At 45.6% G+C, this 20,634-nt stretch overlaps 26 non-coding genes across 26 annotated transcripts; 18 read left to right on the top strand and 8 right to left on the bottom strand.

Moving 5' to 3' along the window:
- The first annotated feature begins 477 nt into the window (after window positions 1-477).
- TRNAA-CGC (transfer RNA alanine (anticodon CGC)) lies at window positions 478-550 on the top strand. The gene has a single exon. It is a non-coding gene; the product is annotated as a tRNA-Ala (tRNA).
- A 617-nt stretch (window positions 551-1,167) lies between these two features.
- On the bottom strand, window positions 1,168-1,241 carry TRNAN-GUU (transfer RNA asparagine (anticodon GUU)). The gene has a single exon. It is a non-coding gene; the product is annotated as a tRNA-Asn (tRNA).
- Window positions 1,242-1,917: 676 nt separating this feature from the next.
- TRNAA-UGC (transfer RNA alanine (anticodon UGC)) lies at window positions 1,918-1,990 on the top strand. The gene has a single exon. It is a non-coding gene; the product is annotated as a tRNA-Ala (tRNA).
- A 588-nt stretch (window positions 1,991-2,578) lies between these two features.
- On the top strand, window positions 2,579-2,651 carry TRNAA-CGC (transfer RNA alanine (anticodon CGC)). The gene has a single exon. It is a non-coding gene; the product is annotated as a tRNA-Ala (tRNA).
- Window positions 2,652-3,268: 617 nt separating this feature from the next.
- Window positions 3,269-3,342, bottom strand: TRNAN-GUU (transfer RNA asparagine (anticodon GUU)). Its single transcript has one exon. It is a non-coding gene; the product is annotated as a tRNA-Asn (tRNA).
- A 676-nt stretch (window positions 3,343-4,018) lies between these two features.
- On the top strand, window positions 4,019-4,091 carry TRNAA-UGC (transfer RNA alanine (anticodon UGC)). Its single transcript has one exon. It is a non-coding gene; the product is annotated as a tRNA-Ala (tRNA).
- A 588-nt stretch (window positions 4,092-4,679) lies between these two features.
- Window positions 4,680-4,752, top strand: TRNAA-CGC (transfer RNA alanine (anticodon CGC)). The gene has a single exon. It is a non-coding gene; the product is annotated as a tRNA-Ala (tRNA).
- A 617-nt stretch (window positions 4,753-5,369) lies between these two features.
- Window positions 5,370-5,443, bottom strand: TRNAN-GUU (transfer RNA asparagine (anticodon GUU)). The gene has a single exon. It is a non-coding gene; the product is annotated as a tRNA-Asn (tRNA).
- Window positions 5,444-6,119: 676 nt separating this feature from the next.
- TRNAA-UGC (transfer RNA alanine (anticodon UGC)) lies at window positions 6,120-6,192 on the top strand. Its single transcript has one exon. It is a non-coding gene; the product is annotated as a tRNA-Ala (tRNA).
- Window positions 6,193-6,781: 589 nt separating this feature from the next.
- Window positions 6,782-6,854, top strand: TRNAA-CGC (transfer RNA alanine (anticodon CGC)). Its single transcript has one exon. It is a non-coding gene; the product is annotated as a tRNA-Ala (tRNA).
- Window positions 6,855-7,471: 617 nt separating this feature from the next.
- On the bottom strand, window positions 7,472-7,545 carry TRNAN-GUU (transfer RNA asparagine (anticodon GUU)). Its single transcript has one exon. It is a non-coding gene; the product is annotated as a tRNA-Asn (tRNA).
- Window positions 7,546-8,221: 676 nt separating this feature from the next.
- TRNAA-UGC (transfer RNA alanine (anticodon UGC)) lies at window positions 8,222-8,294 on the top strand. Its single transcript has one exon. It is a non-coding gene; the product is annotated as a tRNA-Ala (tRNA).
- A 588-nt stretch (window positions 8,295-8,882) lies between these two features.
- TRNAA-CGC (transfer RNA alanine (anticodon CGC)) lies at window positions 8,883-8,955 on the top strand. The gene has a single exon. It is a non-coding gene; the product is annotated as a tRNA-Ala (tRNA).
- Window positions 8,956-9,572: 617 nt separating this feature from the next.
- Window positions 9,573-9,646, bottom strand: TRNAN-GUU (transfer RNA asparagine (anticodon GUU)). The gene has a single exon. It is a non-coding gene; the product is annotated as a tRNA-Asn (tRNA).
- A 676-nt stretch (window positions 9,647-10,322) lies between these two features.
- TRNAA-UGC (transfer RNA alanine (anticodon UGC)) lies at window positions 10,323-10,395 on the top strand. The gene has a single exon. It is a non-coding gene; the product is annotated as a tRNA-Ala (tRNA).
- Window positions 10,396-10,989: 594 nt separating this feature from the next.
- TRNAA-CGC (transfer RNA alanine (anticodon CGC)) lies at window positions 10,990-11,062 on the top strand. Its single transcript has one exon. It is a non-coding gene; the product is annotated as a tRNA-Ala (tRNA).
- A 617-nt stretch (window positions 11,063-11,679) lies between these two features.
- TRNAN-GUU (transfer RNA asparagine (anticodon GUU)) lies at window positions 11,680-11,753 on the bottom strand. The gene has a single exon. It is a non-coding gene; the product is annotated as a tRNA-Asn (tRNA).
- A 676-nt stretch (window positions 11,754-12,429) lies between these two features.
- Window positions 12,430-12,502, top strand: TRNAA-UGC (transfer RNA alanine (anticodon UGC)). The gene has a single exon. It is a non-coding gene; the product is annotated as a tRNA-Ala (tRNA).
- A 589-nt stretch (window positions 12,503-13,091) lies between these two features.
- TRNAA-CGC (transfer RNA alanine (anticodon CGC)) lies at window positions 13,092-13,164 on the top strand. Its single transcript has one exon. It is a non-coding gene; the product is annotated as a tRNA-Ala (tRNA).
- Window positions 13,165-14,531: 1,367 nt separating this feature from the next.
- TRNAA-UGC (transfer RNA alanine (anticodon UGC)) lies at window positions 14,532-14,604 on the top strand. The gene has a single exon. It is a non-coding gene; the product is annotated as a tRNA-Ala (tRNA).
- Window positions 14,605-15,193: 589 nt separating this feature from the next.
- On the top strand, window positions 15,194-15,266 carry TRNAA-CGC (transfer RNA alanine (anticodon CGC)). Its single transcript has one exon. It is a non-coding gene; the product is annotated as a tRNA-Ala (tRNA).
- A 617-nt stretch (window positions 15,267-15,883) lies between these two features.
- TRNAN-GUU (transfer RNA asparagine (anticodon GUU)) lies at window positions 15,884-15,957 on the bottom strand. The gene has a single exon. It is a non-coding gene; the product is annotated as a tRNA-Asn (tRNA).
- Window positions 15,958-16,633: 676 nt separating this feature from the next.
- On the top strand, window positions 16,634-16,706 carry TRNAA-UGC (transfer RNA alanine (anticodon UGC)). Its single transcript has one exon. It is a non-coding gene; the product is annotated as a tRNA-Ala (tRNA).
- A 595-nt stretch (window positions 16,707-17,301) lies between these two features.
- On the top strand, window positions 17,302-17,374 carry TRNAA-CGC (transfer RNA alanine (anticodon CGC)). The gene has a single exon. It is a non-coding gene; the product is annotated as a tRNA-Ala (tRNA).
- A 617-nt stretch (window positions 17,375-17,991) lies between these two features.
- On the bottom strand, window positions 17,992-18,065 carry TRNAN-GUU (transfer RNA asparagine (anticodon GUU)). The gene has a single exon. It is a non-coding gene; the product is annotated as a tRNA-Asn (tRNA).
- Window positions 18,066-19,402: 1,337 nt separating this feature from the next.
- TRNAA-CGC (transfer RNA alanine (anticodon CGC)) lies at window positions 19,403-19,475 on the top strand. The gene has a single exon. It is a non-coding gene; the product is annotated as a tRNA-Ala (tRNA).
- The last annotated feature ends 1,159 nt before the right edge of the window (window positions 19,476-20,634 follow it).

Genomic DNA, 20,634 nt, shown 5'->3' with positions numbered 1-20,634 from the left:
AGCTGGTAGAGCCGAAGACTGTAGAAGAAAGTTAGCAATCCTTAGGTCGCTGGTTCAATTCCGGCTCGAAGGAGTTTTGCGCATTCTATCGGAAGGTTCATCCGGCTGGTAAACACAGCCCAGCTATGCTCGTTCCGTCCACCTACAAACAGCTCTTCTAGAAAGGTCTCCTCCGTTGTACCTGAGGAGTGAGGAGATCAAAACGTAAGCACAAATCAACAGAGAGTTTTTTGTCTTCTCCGTAGATATGTAAAGGCTTTGCTTGGAAGAGGCGTGCATGTATTTGGAAGCCACCCTTCACCTTGTAAAGTCCTCCGATGATCTTCTACTATGGCAACATGGAACTCACACTTAAAAAAAAAAAAAAGCTATTCTTACAGAAAAAAAATACCATATAACAATGCAGCTTCTCACCTGACATGATAAGAAAATCCCTATGAACTGTGGCAAGAAACTAAAGGCACAACTGTCACACCAGGGGAATTAGCTCAAGTGGTAGAGCGCTCGCTTCGCATGTGAGAGGCAGCGGGATCGATGCCCGCATTCTCCAAGAGTTATTTTTCACATGGTAGCAGTGATTGCCTTTTCACCTCATGCTCAAAACTCCAACAGCTAAAACAAGGAGGCTTTCAACCAAGGTCAAGACAAGCCTTCAATAGCTCAGCTGGTAGAGCCAAAGACTGTAGATGTAAATGAGCAAATCCTTGGGTTGCTGGTTCAATTCCAGCTCGAAGGATGTTTGCGCGTTCTATCGGAGGGCTCATCCTGCTAGTAAACACAGCCCAGCTATGCTCCCTCTGTCCACCTACAAACAGCTCTTCTAGAAGGGTCTCCTCCGTTGTACCTGAGGAGTTCAAAACGTAAGCACAAAGCAACAGAGAGTTTTTTGTTGGGAGAGCAGCTCAGCCGAAAGCTAACGTGGAACCTTTTACACCCCTAGAATGCTACTCGAGCCAAAGAGACCATCGCCCCTGAATAAACACAGCCCAGCTAAGCTGCTTCCGTCCACATACAAAGAGCTCTTTTCCAAAAGTCTCCTCCATTCTAACTCGGGAGTTCAAAACGTAGGCAGCGAGCAACAGAGTTATTTGTCGGGAGAGCAATTGAAAGACGACGTGGAACCTTCTTCACTCATACATAGGCTGCTACTTAAGCAAAAAAGACCATCGTCCCTGGGTGGGCTTGAACCACCATCCTTTCGGTTAACAGCCGAACGCGCTAACCAATTGCGCCACAGAGACGCAAACAGATCTTTCTACAGGAACTCTCAGCCAGGCAGGCCAGGCACAGGTTTCTCAGATCAACTTTTTAACATAATATAACAAAAAGAAATCAGCAAAAACAAAGAGACAATTGCTGATGCTCAGGAGGACTCGAGGCGCCGACAATAAGCTCCTGCTGATGGATTCCATCGCAAAGACCAAATACATTTTAGCCACTTTTGAAAAGTCAGTCGATAAATAGACCTTCTCAACGAACAGACCACCGGCAGCAGAGTGGCGCAGCGGAAGCGTGCTGGGCCCATAACCCAGAGGTCGATGGATTGAAACCATCCTCTGCTAATTGATTCTTTTTATACAGGTCATCATTATATTTCTTCGATAAGACTGATATTGTGCTACATTGCAACTTTCGTCTCCAAACTATTAAGGGGTTTTTTATTGCTTATTCCTCGGTTCTTCGTAGATATGTAAAGGGTTTGCTTGGAAGAGGTGTGCATGTATTTGTAAGCCACCCTTCACCTTTTAAACTCCTCCGATGATCTTCTACTATGGTAAAATGGAACTCACACTGTAAAAAAAAAAGCAAGCTATTCTTACATAAAAATTGCCATATAGCATTGCAGCTTCTCACCTGACATGATGAGAAAATCACCGTGAAGTGTGGCAAGAAACTAAAGGCAGACCTGTCATGCCAGGGGGATTAGCTCAAGTGGCAGAGCGCTCGCTTTGCATGCGAGAGGCAGCGGGATCGATGCCCGCATTCTCCAAGAGTTATTTTTCACATGGTAGCAGTGATTGTCTTTTTACCTCATGCTCAAAACTCCAACAGCTAAAACTAGGAGGCTTTCGATCAAGGACAAAACAAGCCTTCGATAGCTCAGCTGGTAGAGCCGAAGACTGTAGAAGAAAGTTAGCAATCCTTAGGTCGCTGGTTCAATTCCGGCTCGAAGGAGTTTTTCGCATTCTATCGGAAGGTTCATCCAGCTGGTAAACACAGCCCAGCTATGCTCGTTCCGTCCACCTACAAACAGCTCTTCTAGAAAGGTCTCCTCCGTTGTACCTGAGGAGTGAGGAGATCAAAACGTAAGCACAAATCAACAGAGAGTTTTTTGTCTTCTCCGTAGATATGTAAAGGCTTTGCTTGGAAGAGGCGTGCATGTATTTGGAAGCCACCCTTCACCTTGTAAAGTCCTCCGATGATCTTCTACTATGGCAACATGGAACTCACACTTAAAAAAAAAAAAAGCTATTCTTACAGAAAAAAAATACCATATAACAATGCAGCTTCTCACCTGACATGATAAGAAAATCCCTATGAAGTGTGGCAAGAAACTAAAGGCACAACTGTCACGCCAGGGGAATTAGCTCAAGTGGTAGAGCGCTCGCTTCGCATGTGAGAGGCAGCGGGATCGATGCCCGCATTCTCCAAGAGTTATTTTTCACATGGTAGCAGTGATTGCCTTTTCACCTCATGCTCAAAACTCCAAAAGCTAAAACTAGGAGGCTTTCAACCAAGGCCAAGACAAGCCTTCAATAGCTCAGCTGGTAGAGCCAAAGACTGTAGATGTAAATGAGCAAATCCTTGGGTTGCTGGTTCAATTCCAGCTCGAAGGATGTTTGCGCGTTCTATCGGAGGGCTCATCCTGCTAGTAAACACAGCCCAGCTATGCTCCCTCTGTCCACCTACAAACAGCTCTTCTAGAAGGGACTCCTCCGTTGTACCTGAGGAGTTCAAAACGTAAGCACAAAGCAACAGAGAGTTTTTTGTTGGGAGAGCAGCTCAGCCGAAAGCTAACGTGGAACCTTTTACACCCCTAGAATGCTACTCGAGCCAAAGAGACCATCGCCCCTGAATAAACACAGCCCAGCTAAGCTGCTTCCGTCCACATACAAAGAGCTCTTTTCCAAAAGTCTCCTCCATTCTAACTCGGGAGTTCAAAACGTAGGCAGCGAGCAACAGAGTTATTTGTCGGGAGAGCAATTGAAAGACGACGTGGAACCTTCTTCACTCGTACATAGGCTGCTACTTAAGCAAAAAAGACCATCGTCCCTGGGTGGGCTTGAACCACCATCCTTTCGGTTAACAGCCGAACGCGCTAACCAATTGCGCCACAGAGACGCAAACAGATCTTTCTACAGGAACTCTCAGCCAGGCAGGCCAGGCACAGGTTTCTCAGACCAACTTTTTAACATAATATGACAAAAAGAAATCAGCAAAAACAAAGAGACAATTGCTGATGCTCAGGAGGACTCGAGGCGCCGACAATAAGCTCCTGCTGATGGATTCCATCACAAAGACCAAATACATTTTAGCCACTTTTGAAAAGTCAGTCGATAAATAGACCTTCTCAACGAACAGACCACCGGCAGCAGAGTGGCGCAGCGGAAGCGTGCTGGGCCCATAACCCAGAGGTCGATGGATCGAAACCATCCTCTGCTAATTGATTCTTTTTATACAGGTCATCATTATATTTCTTCGATAAGACTGATATTGTGCTACATTGCAACTTTCGTCTCCAAACTATTAAGGGGTTTTTTATTGCTTATTCCTCGGTTCTTCGTAGATATGTAAAGGGTTTGCTTGGAAGAGGTGTGCATGTATTTGTAAGCCACCCTTCACCTTTTAAACTCCTCCGATGATCTTCTACTATGGTAAAATGGAACTCACACTGTAAAAAAAAAAGCAAGCTATTCTTACATAAAAATTGCCATATAGCATTGCAGCTTCTCACCTGACATGATGAGAAAATCACCGTGAAGTGTGGCAAGAAACTAAAGGCAGACCTGTCATGCCAGGGGGATTAGCTCAAGTGGCAGAGCGCTCGCTTTGCATGCGAGAGGCAGCGGGATCGATGCCCGCATTCTCCAAGAGTTATTTTTCACATGGTAGCAGTGATTGTCTTTTTACCTCATGCTCAAAACTCCAACAGCTAAAACTAGGAGGCTTTCGATCAAGGACAAAACAAGCCTTCGATAGCTCAGCTGGTAGAGCCGAAGACTGTAGAAGAAAGTTAGCAATCCTTAGGTCGCTGGTTCAATTCCGGCTCGAAGGAGTTTTGCGCATTCTATCGGAAGGTTCATCCGGCTGGTAAACACAGCCCAGCTATGCTCGTTCCGTCCACCTACAAACAGCTCTTCTAGAAAGGTCTCCTCCGTTGTACCTGAGGAGTGAGGAGATCAAAACGTAAGCACAAATCAACAGAGAGTTTTTTGTCTTCTCCGTAGATATGTAAAGGCTTTGCTTGGAAGAGGCGTGCATGTATTTGGAAGCCACCCTTCACCTTGTAAAGTCCTCCGATGATCTTCTACTATGGCAACATGGAACTCACACTTAAAAAAAAAAAAAGCTATTCTTACAGAAAAAAAATACCATATAACAATGCAGCTTCTCACCTGACATGATAAGAAAATCCCTATGAAGTGTGGCAAGAAACTAAAGGCACAACTGTCACGCCAGGGGAATTAGCTCAAGTGGTAGAGCGCTCGCTTCGCATGTGAGAGGCAGCGGGATCGATGCCCGCATTCTCCAAGAGTTATTTTTCACATGGTAGCAGTGATTGCCTTTTCACCTCATGCTCAAAACTCCAACAGCTAAAACTAGGAGGCTTTCAACCAAGGCCAAGACAAGCCTTCAATAGCTCAGCTGGTAGAGCCAAAGACTGTAGATGTAAATGAGCAAATCCTTGGGTTGCTGGTTCAATTCCAGCTCGAAGGATGTTTGCGCGTTCTATCGGAGGGCTCATCCTGCTAGTAAACACAGCCCAGCTATGCTCCCTCTGTCCACCTACAAACAGCTCTTCTAGAAGGGACTCCTCCGTTGTACCTGAGGAGTTCAAAACGTAAGCACAAAGCAACAGAGAGTTTTTTGTTGGGAGAGCAGCTCAGCCGAAAGCTAACGTGGAACCTTTTACACCCCTAGAATGCTACTCGAGCCAAAGAGACCATCGCCCCTGAATAAACACAGCCCAGCTAAGCTGCTTCCGTCCACATACAAAGAGCTCTTTTCCAAAAGTCTCCTCCATTCTAACTCGGGAGTTCAAAACGTAGGCAGCGAGCAACAGAGTTATTTGTCGGGAGAGCAATTGAAAGACGACGTGGAACCTTCTTCACTCGTACATAGGCTGCTACTTAAGCAAAAAAGACCATCGTCCCTGGGTGGGCTTGAACCACCATCCTTTCGGTTAACAGCCGAACGCGCTAACCAATTGCGCCACAGAGACGCAAACAGATCTTTCTACAGGAACTCTCAGCCAGGCAGGCCAGGCACAGGTTTCTCAGACCAACTTTTTAACATAATATGACAAAAAGAAATCAGCAAAAACAAAGAGACAATTGCTGATGCTCAGGAGGACTCGAGGCGCCGACAATAAGCTCCTGCTGATGGATTCCATCACAAAGACCAAATACATTTTAGCCACTTTTGAAAAGTCAGTCGATAAATAGACCTTCTCAACGAACAGACCACCGGCAGCAGAGTGGCGCAGCGGAAGCGTGCTGGGCCCATAACCCAGAGGTCGATGGATCGAAACCATCCTCTGCTAATTGATTCTTTTTATACAGGTCATCATTATATTTCTTCGATAAGACTGATATTGTGCTACATTGCAACTTTCGTCTCCAAACTATTAAGGGGTTTTTTATTGCTTACCCCTCGGTTCTTCGTAGATATGTAAAGGGTTTGCTTGGAAGAGGTGTGCATGTATTTGTAAGCCACCCTTCACCTTTTAAACTCCTCCGATGATCTTCTACTATGGTAAAATGGAACTCACACTGTAAAAAAAAAAGCAAGCTATTCTTACATAAAAATTGCCATATAGCATTGCAGCTTCTCACCTGACATGATGAGAAAATCACCGTGAAGTGTGGCAAGAAACTAAAGGCAGACCTGTCATGCCAGGGGGATTAGCTCAAGTGGCAGAGCGCTCGCTTTGCATGCGAGAGGCAGCGGGATCGATGCCCGCATTCTCCAAGAGTTATTTTTCACATGGTAGCAGTGATTGTCTTTTTACCTCATGCTCAAAACTCCAACAGCTAAAACTAGGAGGCTTTCGATCAAGGACAAAACAAGCCTTCGATAGCTCAGCTGGTAGAGCCGAAGACTGTAGAAGAAAGTTAGCAATCCTTAGGTCGCTGGTTCAATTCCGGCTCGAAGGAGTTTTGCGCATTCTATCGGAAGGTTCATCCGGCTGGTAAACACAGCCCAGCTATGCTCGTTCCGTCCACCTACAAACAGCTCTTCTAGAAAGGTCTCCTCCGTTGTACCTGAGGAGTGAGGAGATCAAAACGTAAGCACAAATCAACAGAGAGTTTTTTGTCTTCTCCGTAGATATGTAAAGGCTTTGCTTGGAAGAGGCGTGCATGTATTTGGAAGCCACCCTTCACCTTGTAAAGTCCTCCGATGATCTTCTACTATGGCAACATGGAACTCACACTTAAAAAAAAAAAAAAGCTATTCTAACAGAAAATAAATACCATATAACAATGCAGCTTCTCACCTGACATGATAAGAAAATCCCTATGAAGTGTGGCAAGAAACTAAAGGCACAACTGTCCCGCCAGGGGAATTAGCTCAAGTGGTAGAGCGCTCGCTTCGCATGTGAGAGGCAGCGGGATCGATGCCCGCATTCTCCAAGAGTTATTTTTCACATGGTAGCAGTGATTGCCTTTTCACCTCATGCTCAAAACTCCAACAGCTAAAACTAGGAGGCTTTCAACCAAGGCCAAGACAAGCCTTCAATAGCTCAGCTGGTAGAGCCAAAGACTGTAGATGTAAATGAGCAAATCCTTGGGTTGCTGGTTCAATTCCAGCTCGAAGGATGTTTGCGCGTTCTATCGGAGGGCTCATCCTGCTAGTAAACACAGCCCAGCTATGCTCCCTCTGTCCACCTACAAACAGCTCTTCTAGAAGTGTCTTCTCCGTTGTACCTGAGGAGTTCAAAACGTAAGCACAAAGCAACAGAGAGTTTTTTGTTGGGAGAGCAGCTCAGCCGAAAGCTAACGTGGAACCTTTTACACCCCTAGAATGCTACTCGAGCCAAAGAGACCATCGCCCCTGAATAAACACAGCCCAGCTAAGCTGCTTCCGTCCACATACAAAGAGCTCTTTTCCAAAAGTCTCCTCCATTCTAACTCGGGAGTTCAAAACGTAGGCAGCGAGCAACAGAGTTATTTGTCGGGAGAGCAATTGAAAGACGACGTGGAACCTTCTTCACTCGTACATAGGCTGCTACTTAAGCAAAAAAGACCATCGTCCCTGGGTGGGCTTGAACCACCATCCTTTCGGTTAACAGCCGAACGCGCTAACCAATTGCGCCACAGAGACGCAAACAGATCTTTCTACAGGAACTCTCAGCCAGGCAGGCCAGGCACAGGTTTCTCAGATCAACTTTTTAACATAATATGACAAAAAGAAATCAGCAAAAACAAACAGACAATTGCTGATGCTCAGGAGGACTCGAGGCGCCGACAATAAGCTCCTGCTGATGGATTCCATCGCAAAGACCAAATACATTTTAGCCACTTTTGAAAAGTCAGTCGATAAATAGACCTTCTCAACGAACAGACCACCGGCAGCAGAGTGGCGCAGCGGAAGCGTGCTGGGCCCATAACCCAGAGGTCGATGGATTGAAACCATCCTCTGCTAATTGATTCTTTTTATACAGGTCATCATTATATTTCTTCGATAAGACTGATATTGTGCTACATTGCAACTTTCGTCTCCAAACTATTAAGGGGTTTTTTATTGCTTATTCCTCGGTTCTTCGTAGATATGTAAAGGGTTTGCTTGGAAGAGGTGTGCATGTATTTGTAAGCCACCCTTCACCTTTTAAACTCCTCCGATGATCTTCTACTATGGTAAAATGGAACTCACACTGTAAAAAAAAAAGCAAGCTATTCTTACATAAAAATTGCCATATAGCATTGCAGCTTCTCACCTGACATGATGAGAAAATCACCGTGAAGTGTGGCAAGAAACTAAAGGCAGACCTGTCATGCCAGGGGGATTAGCTCAAGTGGCAGAGCGCTCGCTTTGCATGCGAGAGGCAGCGGGATCGATGCCCGCATTCTCCAAGAGTTATTTTTCACATGGTAGCAGTGATTGTCTTTTTACCTCATGCTCAAAACTCCAACAGCTAAAACTAGGAGGCTTTCGATCAAGGACAAAACAAGCCTTCGATAGCTCAGCTGGTAGAGCCGAAGACTGTAGAAGAAAGTTAGCAATCCTTAGGTCGCTGGTTCAATTCCGGCTCGAAGGAGTTTTTCGCATTCTATCGGAAGGTTCATCCGGCTGGTAAACACAGCCCAGCTATGCTCGTTCCGTCCACCTACAAACAGCTCTTCTAGAAAGGTCTCCTCCGTTGTACCTGAGGAGTGAGGAGATCAAAACGTAAGCACAAATCAACAGAGAGTTTTTTGTCTTCTCCGTAGATATGTAAAGGCTTTGCTTGGAAGAGGCGTGCATGTATTTGGAAGCCACCCTTCACCTTGTAAAGTCCTCCGATGATCTTCTACTATGGCAACATGGAACTCACACTTAAAAAAAAAAAAAGCTATTCTTACAGAAAAAAAATACCATATAACAATGCAGCTTCTCACCTGACATGATAAGAAAATCCCTATGAAGTGTGGCAAGAAACTAAAGGCACAACTGTCACGCCAGGGGAATTAGCTCAAGTGGTAGAGCGCTCGCTTCGCATGTGAGAGGCAGCGGGATCGATGCCCGCATTCTCCAAGAGTTATTTTTCACATGGTAGCAGTGATTGCCTTTTCACCTCATGCTCAAAACTCCAACAGCTAAAACTAGGAGGCTTTCAACCAAGGCCAAGACAAGCCTTCAATAGCTCAGCTGGTAGAGCCAAAGACTGTAGATGTAAATGAGCAAATCCTTGGGTTGCTGGTTCAATTCCAGCTCGAAGGATGTTTGCGCGTTCTATCGGAGGGCTCATCCTGCTAGTAAACACAGCCCAGCTATGCTCCCTCTGTCCACCTACAAACAGCTCTTCTAGAAGGGACTCCTCCGTTGTACCTGAGGAGTTCAAAACGTAAGCAAAAAGCAACAGAGAGTTTTTTGTTGGGAGAGCAGCTTAGCCGAAAGCTAACGTGGAACCTTTTACACCCCTAGAATGCTACTCGAGCCAAAGAGACCATCGCCCCTGAATAAACACAGCCCAGCTAAGCTGCTTCCGTCCACATACAAAGAGCTCTTTTCCAAAAGTCTCCTCCATTCTAACTCGGGAGTTCAAAACGTAGGCAGCGAGCAACAGAGTTATTTGTCGGGAGAGCAATTGAAAGACGACGTGGAACCTTCTTCACTCGTACATAGGCTGCTACTTAAGCAAAAAAGACCATCGTCCCTGGGTGGGCTTGAACCACCATCCTTTCGGTTAACAGCCGAACGCGCTAACCAATTGCGCCACAGAGACGCAAACAGATCTTTCTACAGGAACTCTCAGCCAGGCAGGCCAGGCACAGGTTTCTCAGATCAACTTTTTAACATAATATGACAAAAAGAAATCAGCAAAAACAAAGAGACAATTGCTGATGCTCAGGAGGACTCGAGGCGCCGACAATAAGCTCCTGCTGATGGATTCCATCACAAAGACCAAATACATTTTAGCCACTTTTGAAAAGTCAGTCGATAAATAGACCTTCTCAACGAACAGACCACCGGCAGCAGAGTGGCGCAGCGGAAGCGTGCTGGGCCCATAACCCAGAGGTCGATGGATCGAAACCATCCTCTGCTAATTGATTCTTTTTATACAGGTCATCATTATATTTCTTCGATAAGACTGATATTGTGCTACATTGCAACTTTCGTCTCCAAACTATTAAGGGGTTTTTTATTGCTTACCCCTCGGTTCTTCGTAGATATGTAAAGGGTTTGCTTGGAAGAGGTGTGCATGTATTTGTAAGCCACCCTTCACCTTTTAAACTCCTCCGATGATCTTCTACTATGGTAAAATGGAACTCACACTGTAAAAAAAAAAGCAAGCTATTCTTACATAAAAATTGCCATATAGCATTGCAGCTTCTCACCTGACATGATGAGAAAATCACCGTGAAGTGTGGCAAGAAACTAAAGGCAGACCTGTCATGCCAGGGGGATTAGCTCAAGTGGCAGAGCGCTCGCTTTGCATGCGAGAGGCAGCGGGATCGATGCCCGCATTCTCCAAGAGTTATTTTTCACATGGTAGCAGTGATTGTCTTTTTACCTCATGCTCAAAACTCCAACAGCTAAAACTAGGAGGCTTTCGATCAAGGACAAAACAAGCCTTCGATAGCTCAGCTGGTAGAGCCGAAGACTGTAGAAGAAAGTTAGCAATCCTTAGGTCGCTGGTTCAATTCCGGCTCGAAGGAGTTTTGCGCATTCTATCGGAAGGTTCATCCGGCTGGTAAACACAGCCCAGCTATGCTCGTTCCGTCCACCTACAAACAGCTCTTCTAGAAAGGTCTCCTCCGTTGTACCTGAGGAGTGAGGAGATCAAAACGTAAGCACAAATCAACAGAGAGTTTTTTGTCTTCTCCGTAGATATGTAAAGGCTTTGCTTGGAAGAGGCGTGCATGTATTTGGAAGCCACCCTTCACCTTGTAAAGTCCTCCGATGATCTTCTACTATGGCAACATGGAACTCACACTTAAAAAAAAAAAAAAAAAAAGCTATTCTTACAGAAAAAAAATACCATATAACAATGCAGCTTCTCACCTGACATGATAAGAAAATCCCTATGAAGTGTGGCAAGAAACTAAAGGCACAACTGTCACGCCAGGGGAATTAGCTCAAGTGGTAGAGCGCTCGCTTCGCATGTGAGAGGCAGCGGGATCGATGCCCGCATTCTCCAAGAGTTATTTTTCACATGGTAGCAGTGATTGCCTTTTCACCTCATGCTCAAAACTCCAACAGCTAAAACTAGGAGGCTTTCAACCAAGGCCAAGACAAGCCTTCAATAGCTCAGCTGGTAGAGCCAAAGACTGTAGATGTAAATGAGCAAATCCTTGGGTTGCTGGTTCAATTCCAGCTCGAAGGATGTTTGCGCGTTCTATCGGAGGGCTCATCCTGCTAGTAAACACAGCCCAGCTATGCTCCCTCTGTCCACCTACAAACAGCTCTTCTAGAAGGGTCTCCTCCGTTGTACCTGAGGAGTTCAAAACGTAAGCACAAAGCAACAGAGAGTTTTTTGTTGGGAGAGCAGCTCAGCCGAAAGCTAACGTGGAACCTTTTACACCCCTAGAATGCTACTCGAGCCAAAGAGACCATCGCCCCTGAATAAACACAGCCCAGCTAAGCTGCTTCCGTCCACATACAAAGAGCTCTTTTCCAAAAGTCTCCTCCATTCTAACTCGGGAGTTCAAAACGTAGGCAGCGAGCAACAGAGTTATTTGTCGGGAGAGCAATTGAAAGACGACGTGGAACCTTCTTCACTCGTACATAGGCTGCTACTTAAGCAAAAAAGACCATCGTCCCTGGGTGGGCTTGAACCACCATCCTTTCGGTTAACAGCCGAACGCGCTAACCAATTGCGCCACAGAGACGCAAACAGATCTTTCTACAGGAACTCTCAGCCAGGCAGGCCAGGCACAGGTTTCTCAGATCAACTTTTTAACATAATATGACAAAAAGAAATCAGCAAAAACAAAGAGACAATTGCTGATGCTCAGGAGGACTCGAGGCGCCGACAATAAGCTCCTGCTGATGGATTCCATCACAAAGACCAAATACATTTTAGCCACTTTTGAAAAGTCAGTCGATAAATAGACCTTCTCAACGAACAGACCACCGGCAGCAGAGTGGCGCAGCGGAAGCGTGCTGGGCCCATAACCCAGAGGTCGATGGATCGAAACCATCCTCTGCTAATTGATTCTTTTTATACAGGTCATCATTATATTTCTTCGATAAGACTGATATTGTGCTACATTGCAACTTTCGTCTCCAAACTATTAAGGGGTTTTTTATTGCTTACCCCTCGGTTCTTCGTAGATATGTAAAGGGTTTGCTTGGAAGAGGTGTGCATGTATTTGTAAGCCACCCTTCACCTTTTAAACTCCTCCGATGATCTTCTACTATGGTAAAATGGAACTCACACTGTAAAAAAAAAAGCAAGCTATTCTTACATAAAAATTGCCATATAGCATTGCAGCTTCTCACCTGACATGATGAGAAAATCACCGTGAAGTGTGGCAAGAAACTAAAGGCAGACCTGTCATGCCAGGGGGATTAGCTCAAGTGGCAGAGCGCTCGCTTTGCATGCGAGAGGCAGCGGGATCGATGCCCGCATTCTCCAAGAGTTATTTTTCACATGGTAGCAGTGATTGTCTTTTTACCTCATGCTCAAAACTCCAACAGCTAAAACTAGGAGGCTTTCGACCAAGGACAAAACAAGCCTTTGATAGCTCAGCTGGTAGAGCCGAAGACTGTAGAAGAAAGTTAGCAATCCTTAGGTCGCTGGTTCAATTCCGGCTCGAAGGAGTTTTGCGCATTCTATCGGAAGGTTCATCCGGCTGGTAAACACAGCCCAGCTATGCTCGTTCCGTCCACCTACAAACAGCTCTTCTAGAAAGGTCTCCTCCGTTGTACCTGAGGAGTGAGGAGATCAAAACGTAAGCACAAATCAACAGAGAGTTTTTTGTCTTCTCCGTAGATATGTAAAGGCTTTGCTTGGAAGAGGCGTGCATGTATTTGGAAGCCACCCTTCACCTTGTAAAGTCCTCCGATGATCTTCTACTATGGCAACATGGAACTCACACTTAAAAAAAAAAAAAAGCTATTCTTACAGAAAAAAAATACCATATAACAATGCAGCTTCTCACCTGACATGATAAGAAAATCCCTATGAAGTGTGGCAAGAAACTAAAGGCACAACTGTCCCGCCAGGGGAATTAGCTCAAGTGGTAGAGCGCTCGCTTCGCATGTGAGAGGCAGCGGGATCGATGCCCGCATTCTCCAAGAGTTATTTTTCACATGGTAGCAGTGATTGCCTTTTCACCTCATGCTCAAAACTCCAACAGCTAAAACTAGGAGGCTTTCAACCAAGGCCAAGACAAGCCTTCAATAGCTCAGCTGGTAGAGCCAAAGACTGTAGATGTAAATGAGCAAATCCTTGGGTTGCTGGTTCAATTCCAGCTCGAAGGATGTTTGCGCGTTCTATCGGAGGGCTCATCCTGCTAGTAAACACAGCCCAGCTATGCTCCCTCTGTCCACCTACAAACAGCTCTTCTAGAAGGGTCTCCTCCGTTGTACCTGAGGAGTTCAAAACGTAAGCACAAAGCAACAGAGAGTTTTTTGTTGGGAGAGCAGCTCAGCCGAAAGCTAACGTGGAACCTTTTACACCCCTAGAATGCTACTCGAGCCAAAGAGACCATCGCCCCTGCATAAACACAGCCCAGCTAAGCTGCTTCCGTCCACATACAAAGAGCTCTTTTCCAAAAGTCTCCTCCATTCTAACTCGGGAGTTCAAAACGTAGGCAGCGAGCAACAGAGTTATTTGTCGGGAGAGCAATTGAAAGACGACGTGGAGCCTTCTTCACTCGTACATAGGCTGCTACTTAAGCAAAAAAGACCATCGTCCCTGTGTGGGCTTGAACCACCATCCTTTCGGTTAACAGCCGAACGCGCTAACCAATTGCGCCACAGAGACGCAAACAGATCTTTCTACAGGAACTCTCAGCCAGGCAGGCCAGGCACAGGTTTCTCAGATCAACTTTTTAACATAATATGACAAAAAGAAATCAGCAAAAACAAAGAGACAATTGCTGATGCTCAGGAGGACTCGAGGCGCCGACAATAAGCTCCTGCTGATGGATTCCATCACAAAGACCAAATACATTTTAGCCACTTTTGAAAAGTCAGTCGATAAATAGACCTTCTCAACAAACAGACCACCGGCAGCAGAGTGGCGCAGCGGAAGCGTGCTGGGCCCATAACCCAGAGGTCGATGGATCGAAACCATCCTCTGCTAGTTGATTCTTTTTATACAGGTCATCATTATATTTCTTCGATAAGACTGATATTGTGCTACATTGCAACTTTCGTCTCCAAACTATTAAGGGGTTTTTTATTGCTTACCCCTCGGTTCTTCGTAGATATGTAAAGGGTTTGCTTGGAAGAGGTGTGCATGTATTTGTAAGCCACCCTTCACCTTTTAAACTCCTCCGATGATCTTCTACTATGGTAAAATGGAACTCACACTGTAAAAAAAAAAGCAAGCTATTCTTACATAAAAATTGCCATATAGCATTGCAGCTTCTCACCTGACATGATGAGAAAATCACCGTGAAGTGTGGCAAGAAACTAAAGGCAGACCTGTCATGCCAGGGGGATTAGCTCAAGTGGCAGAGCGCTCGCTTTGCATGCGAGAGGCAGCGGGATCGATGCCCGCATTCTCCAAGAGTTATTTTTCACATGGTAGCAGTGATTGTCTTTTTACCTCATGCTCAAAACTCCAACAGCTAAAACTAGGAGGCTTTCGATCAAGGACAAAACAAGCCTTCGATAGCTCAGCTGGTAGAGCCGAAGACTGTAGAAGAAAGTTAGCAATCCTTAGGTCGCTGGTTCAATTCCGGCTCGAAGGAGTTTTGCGCATTCTATCGGAAGGTTCATCCGGCTGGTAAACACAGCCCAGCTATGCTCGTTCCGTCCACCTACAAACAGCTCTTCTAGAAAGGTCTCCTCCGTTGTACCTGAGGAGTGAGGAGATCAAAACGTAAGCACAAATCAACAGAGAGTTTTTTGTCTTCTCCGTAGATATGTAAAGGCTTTGCTTGGAAGAGGCGTGCATGTATTTGGAAGCCACCCTTCACCTTGTAAAGTCCTCCGATGATCTTCTACTATGGCAACATGGAACTCACACTTAAAAAAAAAAAAAAGCTATTCTAACAGAAAATAAATACCATATAACAATGCAGCTTCTCACCTGACATGATAAGAAAATCCCTATGAAGTGTGGCAAGAAACTAAAGGCACAACTGTCCCGCCAGGGGAATTAGCTCAAGTGGTAGAGCGCTCGCTTCGCATGTGAGAGGCAGCGGGATCGATGCCCGCATTCTCCAAGAGTTATTTTTCACATGGTAGCAGTGATTGCCTTTTCACCTCATGCTCAAAACTCCAACAGCTAAAACTAGGAGGCTTTCAACCAAGGCCAAGACAAGCCTTCAATAGCTCAGCTGGTAGAGCCAAAGACTGTAGATGTAAATGAGCAAATCCTTGGGTTGCTGGTTCAATTCCAGCTCGAAGGATGTTTGCGCGTTCTATCGGAGGGCTCATCCTGCTAGTAAACACAGCCCAGCTATGCTCCCTCTGTCCACCTACAAACAGCTCTTCTAGAAGTGTCTTCTCCGTTGTACCTGAGGAGTTCAAAACGTAAGCACAAAGCAACAGAGAGTTTTTTGTTGGGAGAGCAGCTCAGCCGAAAGCTAACGTGGAACCTTTTACACCCCTAGAATGCTACTCGAGCCAAAGAGACCATCGCCCCTGAATAAACACAGCCCAGCTAAGCTGCTTCCGTCCACATACAAAGAGCTCTTTTCCAAAAGTCTCCTCCATTCTAACTCGGGAGTTCAAAACGTAGGCAGCGAGCAACAGAGTTATTTGTCGGGAGAGCAATTGAAAGACGACGTGGAACCTTCTTCACTCGTACATAGGCTGCTACTTAAGCAAAAAAGACCATCGTCCCTGGGTGGGCTTGAACCACCATCCTTTCGGTTAACAGCCGAACGCGCTAACCAATTGCGCCACAGAGACGCAAACAGATCTTTCCACAGGAACTCTCAGCCAGGCAGGCCAGGCACAGGTTTCTCAGATCAACTTTTTAACATAATATGACAAAAAGAAATCAGCAAAAACAAAGAGACAATTGCTGATGCTCAGGAGGACTCGAGGCGCCGACATTAAGCTCCTGCTGATGGATTCCATCACAAAGACCAAATACATTTTAGCCACTTTTGAAAAGTCAGTCGATAAATAGACCTTCTCAACGAACAGACCACCGGCAGCAGAGTGGCGCAGCGGAAGCGTGCTGGGCCCATAACCCAGAGGTCGATGGATCGAAACCATCCTCTGCTAATTGATTCTTTTTATACAGGTCATCATTATATTTCTTCGATAAGACTGATATTGTGCTACATTGCAACTTTCGTCTCCAAACTATTAAGGGGTTTTTTATTGCTTACCCCTCGGTTCTTCGTAGATATGTAAAGGGTTTGCTTGGAAGAGGTGTGCATGTATTTGTAAGCCACCCTTCACCTTTTAAACTCCTCCGATGATCTTCTACTATGGTAAAATGGAACTCACACTGTAAAAAAAAAAGCAAGCTATTCTTACATAAAAATTGCCATATAGCATTGCAGCTTCTCACCTGACATGATGAGAAAATCACCGTGAAGTGTGGCAAGAAACTAAAGGCAGACCTGTCATGCCAGGGGGATTAGCTCAAGTGGCAGAGCGCTCGCTTTGCATGCGAGAGGCAGCGGGATCGATGCCCGCATTCTCCAAGAGTTATTTTTCACATGGTAGCAGTGATTGTCTTTTTACCTCATGCTCAAAACTCCAACAGCTAAAACTAGGAGGCTTTCGATCAAGGACAAAACAAGCCTTCGATAGCTCAGCTGGTAGAGCCGAAGACTGTAGAAGAAAGTTAGCAATCCTTAGGTCGCTGGTTCAATTCCGGCTCGAAGGAGTTTTGCGCATTCTATCGGAAAGTTCATCCGGCTGGTAAACACAGCCCAGCTATGCTCGTTCCGTCCACCTACAAACAGCTCTTCTAGAAAGGTCTCCTCCGTTGTACCTGAGGAGTGAGGAGATCAAAACGTAAGCACAAATCAACAGAGAGTTTTTTGTCTTCTCCGTAGATATGTAAAGGCTTTGCTTGGAAGAGGCGTGCATGTATTTGGAAGCCACCCTTCACCTTGTAAAGTCCTCCGATGATCTTCTACTATGGCAACATGGAACTCACACTTAAAAAAAAAAAAAAAAAAAAGCTATTCTTACAGAAAAAAAATACCATATAACAATGCAGCTTCTCACCTGACATGATAAGAAAATCCCTATGAAGTGTGGCAAGAAACTAAAGGCACAACTGTCCCGCCAGGGGAATTAGCTCAAGTGGTAGAGCGCTCGCTTCGCATGTGAGAGGCAGCGGGATCGATGCCCGCATTCTCCAAGAGTTATTTTTCACATGGTAGCAGTGATTGCCTTTTCACCTCATGCTCAAAACTCCAACAGCTAAAACTAGGAGGCTTTCAACCAAGGCCAAGACAAGCCTTCAATAGCTCAGCTGGTAGAGCCAAAGACTGTAGATGTAAATGAGCAAATCCTTTTGTTGCTGGTTCAATTCCAGCTCGAAGGATGTTTGCGCGTTCTATCGGAGGGCTCATCCTGCTAGTAAACACAGCCCAGCTATGCTCCCTCTGTCCACCTACAAACAGCTCTTCTAGAAGGGTCTCCTCCGTTGTACCTGAGGAGTTCAAAACGTAAGCACAAAGCAACAGAGAGTTTTTTGTTGGGAGAGCAGCTCAGCCGAAAGCTAACGTGGAACCTTTTACACCCCTAGAATGCTACTCGAGCCAAAGAGACCATCGCCCCTGAATAAACACAGCCCAGCTAAGCTGCTTCCGTCCACATACAAAGAGCTCTTTTCCAAAAGTCTCCTCCATTCTAACTCGGGAGTTCAAAACGTAGGCAGCGAGCAACAGAGTTATTTGTCGGGAGAGCAATTGAAAGACGACGTGGAACCTTCTTCACTCGTACATAGGCTGCTACTTAAGCAAAAAAGACCATCGTCCCTGGGTGGGCTTGAACCACCATCCTTTCGGTTAACAGCCGAACGCGCTAACCAATTGCGCCACAGAGACGCAAACAGATCTTTCTACAGGAACTCTCAGCCAGGCAGGCCAGGCACAGGTTTCTCAGATCAACTTTTTAACATAATATGACAAAAAGAAATCAGCAAAAACAAAGAGACAATTGCTGATGCTCAGGAGGACTCGAGGCGCCGACAATAAGCTCCTGCTGATGGATTCCATCACAAAGACCAAATACATTTTAGCCACTTTTGAAAAGTCAGTCGATAAATAGACCTTCTCAACGAACAGACCACCGGCAGCAGAGTGGCGCAGCGGAAGCGTGCTGGGCCCATAACCCAGAGGTCGATGGATCGAAACCATCCTCTGCTAATTGATTCTTTTTATACAGGTCATCATTATATTTCTTCGATAAGACTGATATTGTGCTACATTGCAACTTTCGTCTCCAAACTATTAAGGGGTTTTTTATTGCTTACCCCTCGGTTCTTCGTAGATATGTAAAGGGTTTGCTTGGAAGAGGTGTGCATGTATTTGTAAGCCACCCTTCACCTTTTAAACTCCTCCGATGATCTTCTACTATGGTAAAATGGAACTCACACTGTAAAAAAAAAGCAAGCTATTCTTACATAAAAATTGCCATATAGCATTGCAGCTTCTCACCTGACATGATGAGAAAATCACCGTGAAGTGTGGCAAGAAACTAAAGGCAGACCTGTCATGCCAGGGGGATTAGCTCAAGTGGCAGAGCGCTCGCTTTGCATGCGAGAGGCAGCGAGATCGATGCCCGCATTCTCCAAGAGTTATTTTTCACATGGTAGCAGTGATTGTCTTTTTACCTCATGCTCAAAACTCCAACAGCTAAAACTAGGAGGCTTTCGATCAAGGACAAAACAAGCCTTCGATAGCTCAGCTGGTAGAGCCGAAGACTGTAGAAGAAAGTTAGCAATCCTTAGGTCGCTGGTTCAATTCCGGCTCGAAGGAGTTTTGCGCATTCTATCGGAAGGTTCATCCGGCTGGTAAACACAGCCCAGCTATGCTCGTTCCGTCCACCTACAAACAGCTCTTCTAGAAAGGTCTCCTCCCTTGTACCTGAGGAGTGAGGAGATCAAAACGTAAGCACAAATCAACAGAGAGTTTTTTGTCTTCTCCGTAGATATGTAAAGGCTTTGCTTGGAAGAGGCGTGCATGTATTTGGAAGCCACCCTTCACCTTGTAAAGTCCTCCGATGATCTTCTACTATGGCAACATGGAACTCACACTTAAAAAAAAAAAAAAGCTATTCTTACAGAAAAAAAATACCATATAACAATGCAGCTTCTCACCTGACATGATAAGAAAATCCCTATGAAGTGTGGCAAGAAACTAAAGGCACAACTGTCCCGCCAGGGGAATTAGCTCAAGTGGTAGAGCGCTCGCTTCGCATGTGAGAGGCAGCGGGATCGATGCCCGCATTCTCCAAGAGTTATTTTTCACATGGTAGCAGTGATTGCCTTTTCACCTCATGCTCAAAACTCCAACAGCTAAAACTAGGAGGCTTTCAACCAAGGCCAAGACAAGCCTTCAATAGCTCAGCTGGTAGAGCCAAAGACTGTAGATGTAAATGAGCAAATCCTTGGGTTGCTGGTTCAATTCCAGCTCGAAGGATGTTTGCGCGTTCTATCGGAGGGCTCATCCTGCTAGTAAACACAGCCCAGCTATGCTCCCTCTGTCCACCTACAAACAGCTCTTCTAGAAGGGTCTCCTCCGTTGTACCTGAGGAGTTCAAAACGTAAGCACAAAGCAACAGAGAGTTTTTTGTTGGGAGAGCAGCTCAGCCGAAAGCTAACGTGGATCCTTTTACACCCCTAGAATGCTACTCGAGCCAAAGAGACCATCGCCCCTGAATAAACACAGCCCAGCTAAGCTGCTTCCGTCCACATACAAAGAGCTCTTTTCCAAAAGTCTCCTCCATTCTAACTCGGGAGTTCAAAACGTAGGCAGCGAGCAACAGAGTTATTTGTCGGGAGAGCAATTGAAAGACGACGTGGAACCTTCTTCACTCGAACATAGGCTGCTACTTAAGCAAAAAAGACCATCGTCCCTGGGTGGGCTTGAACCACCATCCTTTCAGTTAACAGCCGAACGCGCTAACCAATTGCGCCACAGAGACGCAAACAGATCTTGCTACAGGAACTCTCAGCCAGGCAGGCCAGGCACAGGTTTCTCAGATCAACTTTTTAACATAATATGACAAAAAGAAATCAGCAAAAACAAAGAGACAATTGCTGATGCTCAGGAGGACTCGAGGCGCCGACAATAAGCTCCTGCTGATGGATTCCATCACAAAGACCAAATACATTTTAGCCACTTTTGAAAAGTCAGTCGATAAATAGACCTTCTCAACGAACAGACCACCGGCAGCAGAGTGGCGCAGCGGAAGCGTGCTGGGCCCATAACCCAGAGGTCGATGGATCGAAACCATCCTCTGCTAATTGGTTCTTTTTATACAGGTCATCATTATATTTCTTCGATAAGACTGATATTGTGCTACATTGCAACTTTCGTCTCCAAACTATTAAGGGGTTTTTTATTGCTTACCCCTCGGTTCTTCGTAGATATGTAAAGGGTTTGCTTGGAA

This window comes from Anomaloglossus baeobatrachus, chromosome 3 (assembly GCF_048569485.1).
Source record: "Anomaloglossus baeobatrachus isolate aAnoBae1 chromosome 3, aAnoBae1.hap1, whole genome shotgun sequence".
NCBI lineage: Eukaryota > Metazoa > Chordata > Amphibia > Anura > Aromobatidae > Anomaloglossus > Anomaloglossus baeobatrachus.
The sequence above is the reverse complement of the archived record's forward strand: the minus strand, read 5'-3'. Positions and strand labels throughout refer to the sequence as shown.